This window comes from Athene noctua, chromosome 2 (genome assembly GCF_965140245.1).
Source record: "Athene noctua chromosome 2, bAthNoc1.hap1.1, whole genome shotgun sequence".
Lineage (NCBI taxonomy): Eukaryota > Metazoa > Chordata > Aves > Strigiformes > Strigidae > Athene > Athene noctua.
In genome coordinates, this window is record NC_134038.1 from 30659744 (window position 1) to 30676786 (window position 17043).

General features: G+C 38.9%; 1 protein-coding gene across 7 annotated transcripts in view; it reads right to left on the reverse strand.

The window, feature by feature from the left end:
- RALYL (RALY RNA binding protein like) overlaps positions 1-17043 on the reverse strand; it is a 397087-nt gene that overhangs the window by 86182 nt on the left and 293862 nt on the right. The window lies entirely within an intron of this gene.

A 17043-nucleotide genomic window follows, 5' to 3' on the forward strand; every position in this document is an offset into this window, starting at 1 on the left:
AAATTACTCTCTTCTCTTGAAACATGATCAAAGGCATACCAGGAAATACATGTCCATCATTTTGATTGCTTGTAACAGTTACCCATGAAGAAAGAAACACAGACCCTTCTATACAGAATACCTTGCTTGAGCTTAGGAAACTGTCTATATAAACACAAACCCGTATTTAAAAGCTCCCTTCCTCTGATTGAATATTGCAAACTTGACATTACATCAAATCACACGGATAAAGTAAAACTTCTGATTGGGAAACAAATTCCATGCCATGTGAGTGATGCTGCAGCTAAACTTCTCAGTTTCACTAATATACAAAAGAGTAACATTTGACAAAATCATCAGATTTATTTTAGCATAAAATTACTGTGACAGAACAACATAGCCCAAATACCATGGAATTACCTGGTGATCAAGACTTTCAAGGAAGCACATGTTTGTGGTAAAGTCTATGTTTAACCTGAAATTGAGTGTAGTGGAGGGAAAAGAGAAGTAGAAAGCTGAGGTTGTAGAATGAAGAAGCATCATTGCCCAGCGCATTGATGCTAAAATCTCAAGCATTTTTATTTAAGCTATTTTTGACCTCAAAAACTGCAGTAAAAGCCTGAGACTTACTGACTGGATATGTTTATTTCACACAAAGTGGAAAAAAATAATCAATCAGACTTTTTTTAACAATCAGAAACACTGAAAATATATGTACTTCAAATTTTTTGATAGAAAAGATTTTTCCATTGGAAATTGAATGTTTCAAGCACTTAAAAGAATTTTAAACATATTTTATATTTAAATTTGGTATTTTGAGCTAGAAAAAACATTTATTTAAAAATATACAAGGTCCTGAAATGAAAAGTTTTTGTGTAGAACTGTTTGATAAAAACTATAGTTTTGGGTAAAATTTTCTCCATATAAATCATTTTGGAATTAAATCTGATTGTAGTTCCTTTGGTAGAAGCCAGATTACTCTTAAATCATATTTTTCAAAAAAATATTATATTTCTTGTTTTACTTATCTCTCTGAAGTTGGTTGAATATTGGAGACAGTTTCACACCTCCTTGAAAGGCTTTTCTGACCTTAATTTTTAGCAAGTGCTTTATTAAATATATATTAATCTTCCTCTGTCATGGTTGTTTAAAATTCAGCTACGATTCCCTTATTTAAAGAAATATAAATTCTACTAATGTTGACCCAACAAAGTAAACGTCAGACATTTCTGAAAGCCACTGAGGACTTTTGATAGCTGTGCTGCATTTCCATTGGCTCCTGGAAGTAACAGAATTGGAATGAAATTTTTATCCTGTGACCTTTACGATAATTAGACCTTTTCACACTATTTTAATATGTCAGCTTTAAGGTCATTGACTGTATTGACTTTCACCGTCTCCTACTACAACTGGGTCAGATTTTAGGAAAAACAGTAGAATTATAATCTGTTCTTGGGAAATACCTGAGGCTACGTGATTCATCTTCACATATTTTACATGTCTCTCATCTTCTCTTTCAGAGCTACAGCCCAGGTCACTATTCTTAGGCATATGAACACTAAAGGACTTCTAAAACTTTTTCATATCCTTTCAGGGTAAATCAATACTATCTTGATGATTATTCTTGTAGACCTACATTTGCAGCTCTACAACACCCACTTTTAACAAAGACAAGTCGTGTAGAAGACTAAGGACTGTTTATTATGTGTTCCCTTCATTTTAATCAAATACTGTCAGAAAGAAAACACAGCTGTAAAGATGTTCAGAATCGGTTAAGATTCGCTTGCACTCAAATAAATCTCTAAATGTACTAGCCAAAAACAGTGAACTATGTTATACAGACAGTAATAGCCAGAATTTCTCTTTAACACAGGAAATAGTTGATAGGAAAGCTGTGCACATGGGGCTTTTCTGTTAAAATGAAAGTGATTGAATGGCTCTGCAACTCCCCAAGCACCTTGTAGTAAGTTAAGAATGGGTGTAGGAAATTGTTTGAAAAGTTAGAACAGATTTTCACCCCATTATTTTTCAGCACTATCTCTCCAACCTCAATTTTCTAACTAAGGTTAGAAGTGAACTTGTCAACATTTCACAGGATAGATTATTTCTAGCCCAACTGGAAATCTTGTGAGATAACTTGTTCTCTTGCTTCATCCATCATTAGTTTCACAGCAGACATTTACATCTACTAGGTCATAAACTGTGTCAATTAAATTTGTTGGCTGCAGCACAGAGATTTACCTGAGCTAACGATTCCACCCCAAGGAATGCAGAGAGGCATCACTCCTGATGCTGTAAAATTAGCTACTGCACTTGTACATGAATATGAACCAGACAGCTTGGCAAAGGACACAGACATTCACTTTGCTTCTATGTGGGAATGGAGCACCTCAGCAACTCTCACATTATTTTCTCTGTTCATATATCATAAATGTTTACTTAGACATCAACTTTAAGATATAAATTCAACACTGAAATTCAAAATATCAAGGAATCACTGTGAATACAAAGGTCGCTGTGCAGACAACAGCACACTGTAATGCAGCAGCCTGCTCTCTGTGCTTTCAGAATCAAAAGAGATTACTTTGTTTATTAGAAGAAATGCATCTTCAGTTCTATCTATTCCTGTTAGCACAGCAGAGGTTAGTTAAGGTATGAGATCTAGATTTCATTCAAGTTTGTGTGTCAACAGCAGAATATATCTAATTTCAAACATGGTATTTTATTTCTAATTATACTGAAAATTATCTAGTAATGAGAAAAAAATATTGACTTGAAAAAAGAATATGCAAACCATTTAGAGAGAACAGTGATTTTATTCAGTAACTACATATATTTGTATGAAAGAGCAGCTCAACACGGCATGATCTACCTTTCTCCTATCACCATTTCCTACTGCTGCCCACCTACCTCCTCTAGGCAGTAGAGTAAGGACCAAGGAGACCCTAGTGCATGAGCCTCTCATTTTTGGAAAAGCAATATCAGCTAGTCTTGGCTTTGATCATTGTCTCGCTGCCAAAGCAATCTGAGAATCTGGTCCTGAAGACAACAGTTGCCTTTAAACAAGATTTGTAAGTGTAAGCAACAATACCTAAAGTGTACTCATACTCTAGAATTATTTCACTACTTTAAAGTATACCTGCCCTTCAGATTCTTTAAAATGTTTTATTGAAAAATAACCCAACCAAAACCAATCAACCATTTTGGTTCACAAAACCAAATGCCTGAAACTGGAAGCTTCAACAGACACTAACTCAATCCATGAAAACTGGGACTTTGAGGCTTTCTACTGCAAATCCAGGATCTGTTAGTCAGGCTACATCTATACTATAAAATTAAATAGTGCCCTTCCTAGGCCCTAGTACTCACTTATCTCTTGTACTAGAGTGGTTTCTAGCATGACTTTCATCCCCAGTTAGTAAGTACACTCCCATGAAATTTCTAGCTATAGGTGGAGAATTGACATGAACTAAGGTCATTGATTGGCATTTTAATTGTGGCCACTCTGCTTTTCAGCATAAGACCCAGTGAAAGAGAATGATTCCAAGTACCTATAATTATTACTGATGTGGCTTCTGAGCATGGGCTCCATGCCAGAAAGGCTGAGAACCAAGCAAGACCTGGAGCTAGAAAAACTCTAGGGGCCTCTATAGCTCAACAGCTAATTTTCTAAGAAATGTTTCATTAGATGCTCTTCCACCCATTCTTGTGAATGGTTGCAGAAACTGATACATTCCTTGTAAAATGCCACAGTTGCTTGACTTAAAATTTTGGATGAGAAAGGATATCATTGTGTACTTCCAGACCAGCTGTGCTTTAGACTAACCTTTAATGGAAGAAATTATAAATAAAACTAATGTACAGAGAAAGAATTCACACAATGAATGCACAGTCTATACCCAGACAAAGTTATGGATATAGGGAGATCAGGATGCATTCTCTGCTTTTTCAGATGACCTAAAATATACGGGACAGAAGAGAAAGACCAAGAGGTAGATGCAATTTAGAGACAGCCTCTAGTCATATGATTTATAGTATAAGTGAACACCAGCAGAGCTAAACCTAATCTGTCTGTCTTTTATACTCTTCCTTCTACCAGTCTTATAAATCTCCCTGCTGTGTACTAAAGGAATTTTAATGAATTCATATGACATTTCTTACATCATAGACTTGCTTTTTCCTTTATATTTTACATTAATTACATGTCATTTCCTCCCTTTTCCCTGTCTCTAGCATGTGAAATAAGTGGAGAGGAAAGGCTAGTTCCCAGTTCTGTTCAATTCTGTGCCCAAACTGCACAGCCCTAAAGAAGAAACTTCCCAGAAAATTGAACACAAACTCAAATTAACTTTCAAGTCTAGTAAAATATTAAATGAAGGTCTGGGTCGCACATTTTCCTTTTCCATAATGGTATTAAAAATAATTTTCTTGTGAGGCTCTCAGCTGCATTTGGATTTTCTCTTAGCACTGAAGTAATTGGAAGCCTTTTTTTGTACAAAGATGACAGCTATTGTTAATGCTTCATACAGAAGGAGCTGCTTGTTGAATAGTATATGAAATTGCTTTGTTCAACCATCTCTTCTTTCATTAAATACTGCTAAAATGAAATGAGGCTATAGGATTATATAAGCTATCATTCTTAACACCATTCAGTAACAGGAGTGTTGTCTTGCTGGAAAGTCTCTTTCTGTTCCCCAGGGAACTGGGTTGGTGTGAGGACAGATGACAGCTAAAAGGGGAAATCCTGTCCTGTCTATACATCCATAACAAACTGTTCCTTTAGGGTACTGGCGACAACAGTCTCTCCCTTAGCTTCTGATCAGATGCTGACATGTTTCACAGCTGACATGGAGCACTGGCCTGCCTTGTTTTTTCTCTGCTTGCTGCCAACCGTGCACTTCCCACCCAAGTAAGGGCATAGTCACTGTGCCCCATTGGGTATGTGACTAACAGTAGTCCACGTTATGCCCTGGGAGAGGCATCACTTCTGCCTGGGAATGGGAGAATGCTAATTCGTGGCCTCATGAAGACTGCTCATCAATTCCACTGTGATTGCAGAGTCTGTGGCCAAGACCTGACAAACTGCTTCTTTGCTGGTGCTTGAATTCCTGTAGATTAAGTTCTGTGATGGGGCAGGAGTCACCAGGGGAAGGTGGGAGTACTGGGCTGCAGGGGAAGGGACATCACTGAGAAAGGGGCATGTCTGGTGAAGAGCTTCCTATGGAAAGAAAGCTTGTTGCTGACAGTCCTCCACACCTCCTCCTTCTCAGCACCGTGCTTGTGGCTTTCTGGAAGATCCATGCTGCTGTTTTGCAGGGGCAAGAGATTCACTTAGCTAGAAGGGACTATAAGGCCACAGCCACTTATCTGCAGACCAGCTGTAAGAGCTGTGGGAGTTTGGGTGTTAATTGTGGAAAACTCTAATTTGGTTTGTACCATGGCACAGCCATGAAGCTGCCTGTCATATGAGTACTTCACTCCACCAGAGCCAAACTACAGATGCAGGCAATTATAGTCTTCCTGTAAGAAGGTCCTTTTAATTTAATCAAGTTTTCAGCTGCTCTGTTTCCCACTCAGAGAACAAGATTTCTACCTGCCAAATACTTATTTAACACATGGACTGGCCAATTCTGCGCAGGCGGAACATTAACATTGCCAATGGATATAGGAAGGCAATGAAAAGTACATCAGGAACTTTCTGTTACCTTCAAGGAAAAAAGACAACTGTTTTAAAGTAAGTTTAGCCAGCCAAAAAAAAAAAAAAGGTTCAAGTTGGGACTCTCATATGATCTCAATACCTGCTTGCACTGTACCTTCTCATTGCTGCTATTAGTGGGAAACAGAACTGATCCTTGAGTTACAGCTTTATGCAGACTGTGAGGTGTGCAAGGAGCACCTTGCTTTCTTTGTCTTCTCTTGATCATGCTGTTTACAAACAGAAAATAGAGCACCTGTCTTCTTTCAGATCAAGCACAATCATTACAGGGCAGCAGCCAACAAACTCTCTGCTGCTTTTCTTTGGTAACAAAAGATAGTTATTACCATAAGACACAGACGAAGCATAATGTTGACTAGATGTCTGAATTTCTCAGCATTGCAATTAGCCTCAAGCAGTGACATTAAACAGTGTAATGGGGATATAGTATGAAAGTCCCTCATCTACCTGTTTCAGATTTCAGTATGATTTATTCTAGGGAACACAGCCTGAACCTCAGTAATTTTCAACTCTTCCTCAAAATATATTTTTCTTTCTCTCTTCCAATACTTGGCTACTTTGTCTGCCCCACAGCCTTTTATCTAACTTTCCTACTAATGTTAGCTTCATCCCCCAAGCAACAGTTTTTCACGACAATTGAAATCTGTAGTGTACAAATGAGTCCACTATCCCCACTGCTCCAATCTCTTTGTTGTTCTCACTATTTTCGTGCAGATGCTTAACTTTATTAATGCGAACACAAACAAAAAGGATTTTTCCTAAATTAACCATCACAGTAACTATATTTTGCCAAAAATTACCAATATTTATTAACCATATTTCCTGGATTTTCAAAAAAATTTGCTTACATTTGGAGTGCCTTTCCTCATGATTTTGAAAAGTGAATGTTCCCAAGGCTTTCTGTGTTTTCCCATTCACAGCTCATTCTGCACATCACAATGAACCTGGAGTCTGTCCTGGTTTGGGCAGGAGGACACAGCAGCCCCAGGGATATGGGGCAGAAGCAGCAGGAGATGGTGTGGGGCAAAGGATCTGGATGGGAAGTTTCAAGGTGCTGTTAGGTAGAAGGGCAAAATGTGTCTCTCTGAAAGGTTGGCTACTGTACCTGCTTCTGCTCCTGGGGTTTGTTGGCATAACAGTCATCACTGATGGTTGGGTACATTTTTGATACCCTGAACTTTGCTACCAAACCCTTCAAAGTTAGGTCTGACCTTGAGGGTATTCCCATAGGTTGGAGGCTTTCATCCAGGCTGACAACAGATCAGAGAGAAATCACGCTGTGGATTTCACTGTGTCTTGAAAAATGACATCCACAGATCAGAGGAAGCTGGCAGTGGAGACAGGAATGGACCTCTGCAGCCCCAAGTGCACTTCCACCACTTTCCATTACTATTCCTTTCTAAAACACACCTGACTTTTTCTTAATTCTTTGTCCTGAAATCCTACCTCCATTCTTCACTGTTCTCTTTGCAGTGATCTAAGCATTCATCTTGACTCCACCTCACTTCAACAAACCCCCTGCCCAAAATAATGACTCTCAGATACTTCCAGCTGTTCAGTTCTCCTTTCTATACATCCTATTTCTGCCTAGGTTCTTCATGTTCCAGGTTTATCTGGATTAGGGGATCTATAGAGGATGTTCAAAATACAAGCTTGAAATACACTTTGGAATTGCATAGCACAAGTCTTACAGCATTTCCCTTGAGATACAGTAATTTTTTTCAGTGCCAACTTTATGAAAATTTGTGTCCCAAATTGCAGACTCATAGAGTCATAAAATGGTTTGGGTTGGAAGGGACCTTTAAACATCATGTAATCCAACCCCTCTGCCATGGGCAAGGGACATCTTTCACTAGATGGAGTTGCTCAAAGTCCTGTCCAACCTGACTGCAAACTCTTCCAATGATGGGACATCCACAAGTTCTCCAGGCAACCTGGTCCAGTGTCTCAGCACCCTCATTGCAATTTTTTTTTTTTTCCTTATATCCAATATTTCACATATTAGGGTTCTGAAAAGTTTTGTCTTTGTAACACAACAGTTGTAAAACATATGATGGACAGCCACAGAATTAGGTCATGTATTTTCAGGTAAAAACTTTAAATATTCCCTTAACAGTATCACAGTTTTAGTATTACAAAACAATATAACAGTGATACAAAGGAAAATGCTCTGTGACATTCACTAACCTGAAGTCTACAGTGTTTATTAACAGATCAGGGCTGAGTTGAAAAAAATGACAACAGAAGTGGAGATAATTCCACTGAAATTTGGCACAAGGGAGGAAACATTATTGTGCAGATTAGTTACAAACAAATAATATGCCATTATTTCTGTATTAACAATGCTTGGGTTCTAGTCGCATACTAACTCTCATTACCAGTGCATAAAGTTCCCACTGGATGCAATTTGACAACAAAACTACAACGACATAGAATCAATTGCAAAGCCAGGACATACAATAATTGGAAATACTGAAAAACTTCAAAATGAACGATATGCAGTGTTGCTTTATTCAGGTTTCTTTGTCATTTCCGCAAGGAAAATATAAAAATAGTGATAGGAATAGAGAAAACATCATATTTTCTCAGACTGATGGTTCACGTACTGTAGTTTTCTGCCTCCAGCTGCCCCAGCTGCTTTGAAAGGAAATGTGAGAACCTCAAGCTAGTTAGGAACAAGATAATTCACCCTCCATTCTCTTATCATCTCAGCATGATTCTCCTCCTAAAATGCTAAGTAGTTTAGAATTACTCTAAATCCTAAAGCATGATGTTTTATCTTTCCTCCTATACCGATTTCAATAACACCTAACTGGTACTAACTGGAACTAGAACTCACTACAACTTCAAATAACCTTGCTAATTATATGAATGTCCAATTGCTCTGTTATTCTTACTAATGTATCACGCTGGTGTATTTTTTTTTTTAAGAAAAGTGTTTCTCAACAAGAAGTGAGCTGTGGCTTGAAGTTATAATCCCCCCACTCTTTATCCCCTCAACCCCTTTTTCAACCACTATATATTTTATCCATCAGTAATAACTAAAATCATAGAACTCATGTTAGAAACCCTTTCACTAAACATAAAATATCATCCTTCTCCCTGCATTTGGTCTTGCATGCAGTTGAACTTTATATGCTTCTTCAGAAGTTCACTCATAAGAGGTTTAAGGTGTACTACATATTATTAATGACATTCATTTACATATGACATGAAATAATACCAGGAAACATTGTAATAAGTTACTAAAAATCATATTAAGAAATAATTATTTTGAAAGTCATTAAATTGAATTTGAATATCAAAGGTACTAACAAAAGACCATATGACATATTCCATTTTAATTTTAAAGAAGTAAAAGTATAAATTACCATGCATATTAATACACAGTGCTAGTGAAGCTCTCAAATTGGTCATTCACCATCGTCTTACATTAACTGGATCCACATTCTTCTATGTTTCCCAGTGACATTTTCTATCTACATTAGCTTTGCCATACAAAAAATAGATCTTTATTACCCACAAAGAAAATATGTCATTTTGGCTCAAAGACCATAGGAACCAAGAACTCTTCCACTCTGAGTTAATTCTTTTCCCCAGAAATCTATGACCATGACATTTCCAATTTATTTCTTCAGAATGTGATTATTTTGAGCAAACTGCACATAAACACACAGCACAAATATTTGTAAAAAGGCTTCCAAAACTAATCTCTATTGCAGTTGGCATAAGAAATATATAGAGCTAGGAAAGTCAATAAACACCTATTGGACATTCTCTTCCTCGAAGGCTTTTTGGACTTATATCAGATTTCTGTAAGGAGTCCAGAATCCTCATTTTGTGTCATCTCATTGGAAGCCATAGTGTTCTGCAACTTGGTCATGAAGTTAAAACAGATACAACCCCCACCTCCACCCTCTGAGATTAAATTTTTCACACAGCTTGCTAACCCCTACCCAAGATTTCTGCCTTTTCCTTTTCCCTCATATATTTTTACATGTATACATGCGTGTGAAAATATTCACAGTAGAAGCATGTATTTTCAACTGGAACAATTTCAGTTAAGTTTTGCAATTCATCTTTTCACACAGTTTCTGAAAATAAAAGGTTGCAAAGGAACACTGAGGAATATTGAATTCTTGAATCTGGAGTTAAATTATTTCTGTTGAAGTGGATGTTGGAGTCAATTGCTTTAATATAGCAAACAAAATGTTCCTTAGTCTCAGAAATGTCATATCTGAATTTGTTTTCTATCATTACTGCTAAAAGAAGACTGGTGCCATAGATCTATCTTAAACCTCGATACCTACAGCTTTTAGAACTGCTTCATTCTTTCTTTCCCCCCCTGCCCTTTTATTTTTTTTATTTTTATTTTTTTTTTTCCCCCCCAGTGCAATGAGAAATTCCAGTGGCTGATCAAATGAAACAAGTCTCTAAGCTCACCTGGAAACATTAATCTTCTGGACATACTGCATAAACTGCTAATCTCATGCCTGTCATTTAAAATGAGGAACGAAGTACAAGGAAAGATACAGGCAGACTTTTTAAAGCCTTAGCATTGTTATTTTAATTTGGTTTAAGTCTAAAGAAAGATCCCTAAATCTTACATTGCAGCAAACAAAAGTGTCCAGAGAAAAACACTGGGTTGAATAATCCCCCTGAATAAAAATATATGTGATTCAGCACAACATTGCTACAACAGTCTCCTAATTTTTCCCTTCCTAATGTTCAGCTCCTTATCAGACGCTGCTGTTAACATTATGACATATTTTTTGCTTGTAAGCAGAGCCAGAGATACAGCTAAACCCTAAATATATATATATACTGGCCTGATATACATTGGCCCAATGGTCTACAGCTAGCTGTCTACACCTTCACTCTGTTGTAACCTCAACTGTACAACCCTTTCCATAACGCCTGATACTATTATACTTATCAATCTTATAATGATTTATAATTGCATACTTAAAAATATTTGTAACTATTTTCTAAGGAATTAGGCCAGAATGAAAAAGCAGTGCTCATGTAAGAAAAGAGAAAACTTTGGATGAGAGTTTCAAAAGCTATCAGTGTTACTGTAACCTTGAACTTAAGTCTGTGTAAAACCAGATTTAGGGCAGTGTTGTTACTTTTCACTCTTCAATCATGTATTCTATAATAATCAGAAGACTTGTTTTTTTGGGTTTTTTTTGGTTTTTTTTAAACTTACTGAGGTGGAGTCAGGTAAACTCCAGTAAGAAGAACATTGTGACTTTTTACATTTGCCTCTTATGATGGCCACTGTAAACCTAGTTGTTTTATTTTAGGGAAAAGGAAAAAGTACATCCAGCAGCAAAGCCTCCCAGGGATTCAGGATGTCACATCCTGTAATGGAGGTGCTCCAAAAGTGACAATGGGAAATTCCATCTGATTGTGTGATGTTTGCAGCTGTATGTATGGAAAAAGTGTTCTACAGAGAACGTCTGTGTGCATGAGCACATGGCATTGCGTTATCTGTACTGTACTGTCCAGTCAGTATGCTCCACACAGGACTGCATTGCTGTCTTAGCAGCTGCTGCTCCTCTCTCTCCAGCTCATTTTCTTTTTATATACAGTGATCCACAAAGAAATGAAAAAAAAAACCACAAACATTGGGAAACAATACATTGTAGTAACTCTGTTCATCACTTCATTTTATGTCATTAAGTAGGATACTGAATTACCACCATAATGGCTCCAGGAGCAATAATGACAATTAACCCTTTCTGTGGACACATATATTCTTCATTTTGAGAATCATCTAGGTTGGAAAAGACTTTGAAGATCATCCAGTCCAACATTACCTAACACTGACAGTTCCCAATTACACCAGATCCCTCAGCGCTATGTCGACCCGACTCTTAAACACCTCCAGGGATGGGGACTCCACCACCTCCCTGGGCAGCCCATTCCAACGCCTAACAACCCGTTCTGTAAAGAAATACTTCATTATATCTCATCTAAATCTTCCCTTGTGCAAATTTGAGGCCATTCCCTCTTGTCCTATCACTTATTACTTGGTTAAAGAGACTCATCCCCAGCTCTCTGCACCCTCCTTTCAGGTAGCTGTAGAGGGTGATGAGGTCTCCCCTCAGCCTCCTCTTCTCCAGACTAAACACCCCCAGTTCCCTCAGCCGCTCCCCGTACGACCTGTGCTCCAGACCCTGCACCAGCTTCGTTGCCCTTCTCTGGACACGCTCGAGTCATTCAATGTCCTTTTTGTAGTGAGGGGCCCAAAACTGAAGACAGGAATCGAGGGGCGGCCTCACCAGTGCCAAGTACAGGGGTAAGATCCCTTCCCTGTCCCTGCTGGCCACGCTATCACTGACACAAGCCAGGATGCCATTGGCCTTCTTGGCCACCTGGGCACACTGCTGGCTCCTGTTCAGCCAGCTGTCAATCACCCCCCCAGGTCCCTCTCTGACTGGCAGCTCTCCAGCCACTCCTCCCCAAGCCTGTAGCACTGCTGGGGGTTGTTGTGGCCCAGGGGCAGCCCCCGGCATTTGGCCTGATTGAAACTCCCCCAGTTGGCCTCAGCCCATGGCTCCAGCCTGTCCAGGTCTCTCTGCAGAGCCTCCCTACCCTCGAGCAGATCAACACTCCCACCCAACTGGGTGTCATCTGCAAACTGACTGAGGGTGCACTTGATCCTGTCATCTGGATCATCTATAAAGATGTTAAACAAGAGTGGCCCCTTGTGACCAGCCACCAACTGGATTTAACTCCGTTCACCACAACCCTTTGGGCCCGGCCATCTATCCAGTTTTTTACCCAGCAAAGCGTGTGCCTATCCAAGTCACAAGCAGTCAGTTTTGCCAGGAGAATGCTGTGGGATTTTTGGTGTCATTCCCCAGAAGTTTTTCTTTTTAACACTTCAAAGTGTTCTAAAGACTGAGATTAATAGAAAAAAATCCTGAATCAGAACATGGAAATGCTTCTCATCTTCAGCTCATATAAGTGGACACGGGCCAAGATCAAGCATCAGTTACCTACCAGAAACCCAGTGCTTATTTCAAGTTATTTCCAAATTCTGATGTGGGAGAGATGCATCACTATTTGAAGTGGATTCATGTTTTCTTTCAGTACAGTTTTTCATTTTCATTTAGGAAATAGAGGCTGGTCTAACTGTTCTGTTTGCAGCAAGTAACCGAGAAAGGTCTTTATCTTTTTTTACTTACATTCAAATAATTAGTTTAATATTTGACACCTCTCCTAAATGAAAACAGGGTTTAAACCTACTGCACTTATGAGATCACAGCTCCCCAAACACTGCTCAGATACTGAAAGTCTATAATTTTCTCCCCAAGATGTGCAAAATAAACATGCCCACAAGTTATTACATAGAATAATTAATGTATGACTGTAGTCTCTAAATTATAAATTATGTGCTTTGTTTCTCTGATACATGTTGTAGTTCTGGGAAGGTGAGTATATACAGTTGAGTATGAAGGAATATCACTAAAGGAAAAGAAAATCTACTTGCAGATAACAATGGCTCAGGCTTGGGTTCAAAAGGTTCTTCAGGATATGTTACCCTCGTGACACACGCTGACAAGGACAGTTGTGATGGATGGTGTACAGCACATATTTTTTCTGCTAGGATGCCAGCCAAAACTGAAATGGTATTGCTGCCGCGGCAGAACAGTGAGCGAGGGCAGGCATGGTAGGGATTAGTACTGTCATTGACATAGACTTCAGCTGTCAGAGAGGGATACAGCCTGTTGTATAGTAGACAGGGAACAGGAGGGCAAGTGAATTAAGACCAGCCCATTAAGAATATAAATATTCCACTCAGGTCTCATAATGTTCATAAACTGGGTATGTCCTGCTTTACTTCTGCCTTTCTCCATAGCTCTGATTGCTTCACAGGCAGCTCACATATGAGTCTGTGGGTTGCCTGTGAAAATTTTCTGGCAGGTGTGGCAGCGTATTACAGTAGTATGGATGCAGAAATTATCTACCATGGCACAGACATCCCCTAGGACTAAGGATGAAACTGAGGTCTTGATTTTCACAGAAGAGTATGATGAAGTTCTATGGTGCATGCATGTAATCTTGAATTTGCAAATACCTGAATGTGTATTTTATGCATTAACAAGACAATTAACTGTTGGAGCATTTGCATATGAAAAGCCTACCCCATACACAGATTACCAGGTTCCAAGCTTTTCTAACCTAGGAAAGGTTCTAGTTATCACATTTTTAGCTGAATTCAATTCTATTTTATTCTTTTTAAATTGAAAGAAAAATTTAAAAAAGCAATCAGTGTACAGAAGACATAAAGCCCTGGAAAAAAAACCATGCTAGAGATGTAAATATACTTAATGTACCAATACATATTAAATAGTAATATTTTAAATTTTGAATCTGTATTTAGTAAAATTTTGCAGTTTTACAGAATGCAGTATCTGCAGAATAGTATGGGATCTTTCTCTAGTTTGTTTTTGCTGGTTCTACTTAAAGTTAAGTATGAACATTTATTCTGATATAGGATGATATCGGGAAGAAGTGAATCACAGGTCTTTTGCTCATATTGTCACTTCTATAGTTCAGTCACTGTCATCCCAGCAATGAAAGGAATCTATCTAAAGTTCAAATACAATATAACCTTTATGTGTCCAAGAAAATACACCTCAGCAGCAATTTTTAAAGTTTAATCTAAATTCAAAACACAGTGTTCATTTTAAAAATAAAATAATAAAATATTTTATTCTACTGTTTACCAGGTGTATTTATGACTACTTAATAAGTTATGTCAATAGCTACTATTTTGTTCAGCAATAGAAATCATACAAGAAACTTGCCGTGTTAAGTCCCTGTACTGTGAATAGCAGTAGGAAGCTAATGATCCACACTTCTGTGAAACAGGCAATAAGGAAGTCATAGCACTGCTGACCAGTGGGTAGTATAGCCAAAAAACTGAATTTTGGACAAAATTCTGCAAGTTATTAATCATTATAAGTTTATGCAGCAGTATTAGAAACCACTCAAACAACAAAACAGAACTATAGAACTAGCTGTATTTTGAGAACAGTTCATCTTTTATTTACTTTGAAAATTCAGCTGTTTCTCCCCTTCTTTCTCTTGAACTCATACTTGCAAAAGTCAGTACCCTTTATTTCCTTTTTTATTGCCAAGAAAAAGACTCAATTTATGCCAATCACTTTTGAAAAATTAGTCTTTTCTCTTAGTGAGCTACATAAAACCTGAGCTTTCTTACAGGCAATCTATATTGTGAAGACCAAACAGGTGTGACAGGCTGCCCTGGAAATAGTTGTACCCAAGACTGTCATAAGCAAGGTTGTACTGGGCCATGAGCTTTCATATTTATTGTGCCACCTTGAAATACATGGTGCCTCCTTGGTATGCACAGGGCTACACCTCTCATACTCCACACCCATTCTGACATGCAAACACTCAAGGCACATGGACCTCTGGCAGCTCCATCCCAGAGCAGTCACATGTCCCCCTCGGCACACATGTGCCACCATGGTGTCTGCTGTGTCCAACAGTATCACACCATGTGACAGTGGGAGATTACACACTGGGGAAACGTTGGTGCATCCACAAAACCACAGAACCATAGAATCATTCCATTTGGAAAAGACCCTTGGGATCATCCAGTCCAACCATCAGCCCTACTCTACAAAGTTCTCCCCTACACCATATCCCCCAACATCTCATCTAAACGACCCTTAAACACATCCAGGGATGGCGACTCCACCACCTCCCTGGGCAGCCTATTCCACTGTCTGACCACTCTTTCTGTGAAAATTTTTTTCCTAATGTCCAGTCTAAACCTCCACTGTTGCAGTTTAAAGCCATTTCCTCTTGTTCTATTGGTAATTACCTGTGAGAAGAGACCAGCACCAACCTCTCTACCATGTCCTTTCAGGCAGCTGTAGAGAGTGATGAGGTCTCTCCTCAGCCTTCTACTCCTCAAACTAAACAGTCCCAGCTCCCTCAATCTCTCTTCTTAGGATCTGTTCCCCAGGCCCTTCACCAGCTTCATTGCCCTCCTCTGCACTCGCTCCAGCACCTCGATATCTCTCTCGTATTGAGGTGCCCAAAACTGGACACAACACTCCAGGCGTGGCCTCACCAGTGCAGAGCACAGGGGGACTATCACCTCCCTACTTCTGCTGGTCACACTATTTCTAATACAAGCCAAGATGCTGTTGGCTTTCTTGGCCACCTGGGCACACTGCTGGCTCTTGTTCAGCTGTTTGTCAGTTAGAACCCCCAGATCCTTGTCTTCCAGACAGCTCCAGCCACACCTCCCCAAGCCTGTAGTGATGCATGGGGTTGTTGTGGCCCAAGTGCAGGACCTGGCACTTGGCCTTGTTGAGGGTCATCCTGTTAACATTGGCCCACCGATCCAATCTATCCAAGTCTCTCTGCAGTGCCTCCCTGTCTTCATGCAGATCAACACTCCTGATTAACTTGGTGTCATCTACAAATTTACTGACGATACACTCTATGTTCTTATCAAGATCAACAATAAAGATGTTGAACAGAAATGGTCCCAACACCGAGCCCTGAGGAACACAACCTGTGACCAGGAACATTTAATACAGGTTTCTCCAATGCCAATTGAAATATTGACTTATTGATGTTGTCACTGCATGACATGGTTCAGTAGTAAAATCGGTATTTTTTTCACAGATCAACAACAGCAGCAACTTCCTTTTACTGAAATGGCCATACCTGAGTTACAATCCAAACCCAAGAGATGAAAAGCAAGCTGTTTTAAACTATGGCATCAGAATTATCTCTCTACAACTAGGTTGTAACTTTGTCAAAACTAAAAATACTTTTGGGAGTGACAGGTTTTATTTGTTTCAATGGCTTCATCCACTGATCAACCAAAAACTAAGATCTGTAATTAAATTTGTTAAGTATGCACATCTCTAAACTAATTACTCTAAAATATAAACTGCCAATCAATTAAAAAACAATAATAAAAAAAACCCCCACCATTCTATCTTTTCCTTCACTCTTTCTTACAGCTCCATATGAAATTGGAAAACTAATTGGCAAAAAATTTGAATATTACAAATTAACTAGGTTATCATGCCCATCACTTATGATAGCACAGATAAGGTCAACATAGGTTTGTGAAAAATTCAAGGGGTTTTATTGTCCCTGGGGTGCATCTTCAGTGAGCCAGTGCTAACATGTGGGAGCTGGATAATCCAAAAGCTGGTAGGGAAGAAAGCTAACTAGCCAAGGGTGCTCTTTTAGCTCAACTTCCAGTCCATTATGGGACAATGTCTGTGAAGGTGCTCCTAGAGTCCCTTTCTGAATCTCACAGCACTTCTCTTTAGTTC